This window comes from Acanthaster planci, linkage group LG11 (genome assembly GCF_054643075.1).
Source record: "Acanthaster planci isolate LZ-2023a linkage group LG11, COTS_SCS, whole genome shotgun sequence".
Taxonomy (NCBI): domain Eukaryota; kingdom Metazoa; phylum Echinodermata; class Asteroidea; order Valvatida; family Acanthasteridae; genus Acanthaster; species Acanthaster planci.
The window spans coordinates 10,323,912-10,325,680 of NC_141787.1; positions in this window are offsets into that span (position 1 = coordinate 10,323,912).

The following is a 1,769-nucleotide window of genomic DNA, read 5'->3' on the forward strand; positions in this document are numbered from 1 at the left end:
TCTTTTACACTCTGATCATTTTTGACAATGAATTTTCAGATAGTTAGGATGCTACAAAGCTACGCAACTTTTTGTAAACTCAACCACAAGCACATTACACAGCTACACCACATACTCCTGGCATAAGGTTTACGCATGATGCGGAGCTACACCTGTTTCCTGAAATTGGTGGCAGGTTAATGTCATGCGTTCTGACAACACCTGTTGACAAACATTTTCAAACTGAGCTCATGTCCTTTATTCTTTTTTCTTTCAAAGTTTCTCAGTTTAAAAATCTATTCTGCTGTTGAGTCATAACAGAGTACAAGTTCATTTTTAAGTTTTCGTTGAAATTTGATCAGTTGACAGTTTCTCTTTCTTGAACTTTAATTTTTGTTTCAAACGAATACTTACCAGGGACACACCGGGGTTCAGGGGTCAACTCGCCTGACTCACAACGAGTGACGATATCTTGTGCCTTTTCATATCTATCTCTACAAGAGTAGGCAAGCTGATAGCCGTGAGGAAGACGGCTTATCTGCTGTAATAGCCTACCATTTTCAGGGGCCTGAAGCTGGCAATATCGTGCACAGCCTTCACAATATCAGAAAGGTGGTGCGGACGGAAAAATGATTCGAGGGATGCATTTGGTTACTGTGTGTTCTCTCGGAGCTGTATGACGAGTCGACCCAATTCACGTACCCTGTTACGGATATAGCCATGCTGATCTACATCGTACCCTAGTTTCATGTATTGACGCTTGGCTAATTCAACAATCAACGTGTCATTCTTGACTACCAAAGCCACATCGTCTCTCTTCATTTGGACTAAGAACCTGGTGCAACTGGAACGACACGCCCACAGGAGGAGGTTTCTTACCGGTGCTGTCAGTCTATGGAGGGGGTGCTGGCTTCAAAGGGCACACGTGTCGCCACAAATCGGTACGCACATAATAGCCGTAACAATATACGCATGGTCCATACGCATGGGGAGATACCTTGCGATTTGGCCTGTACCCGACAACGAGCACACCACGACGTTCACGCAGAACCTGATTACCTGTACCTGTATTGCGAATTTTCAACAGGAGTTTCTTACGCATATTAGCGTTGGGCCCACAGGCGATCTCAACGACTTGTCTTTCTTCCTTGTGACATGACTGGAAATGACGGGGGAGCTTGGCCTGGAGTACATCGCAGTAAAAGCAGAAGTGTTCCTTGTCCCATTTCCTGCAGCCAACCTATTTTACTGGTTTGCATTACGGTCACACCATAGTTCTCCTGGACGTCAGACGTGTCATCACTTAGAGCAACAGATGTAGTAGGCTTACTGCTGGAACCGGTGGACGACTCAGGCATACTGTCCAAACTTCTTCTTTTAATTTGGTATGGACTGGTGGTGGGGGTGGGGGAGAACAGGTATCCGGGCTCCAAAGAGCCACATTCACCCCCCACCCACCCCACCCCAAAAAAATGTAATCACAATTAGGCCTAGAACCACCAAATACTGATAATAGATAAGTCTTCGTTACATCTTGAAAACTAGTTCGCGGTACCAGCTGCTTCATTTGACTCGGACCGGCCAGCCGACCCCGGCAAGCTCGGTGGTCGAGTGGTTAAGACATCTGCACTAGTAAGCAGGAAGTCGTGGGTTCGAGTCCCACCCGAGTAAGCTTGTGAGGTTTTTTCGCAAGCTCTCGGACAAGCACTGAGCATACAGTGCTTATTGATATACGTTGGGTACGGGCAAAACCGTTATATATATAATTAAGTCTTCGTTTGTTGCTGGAA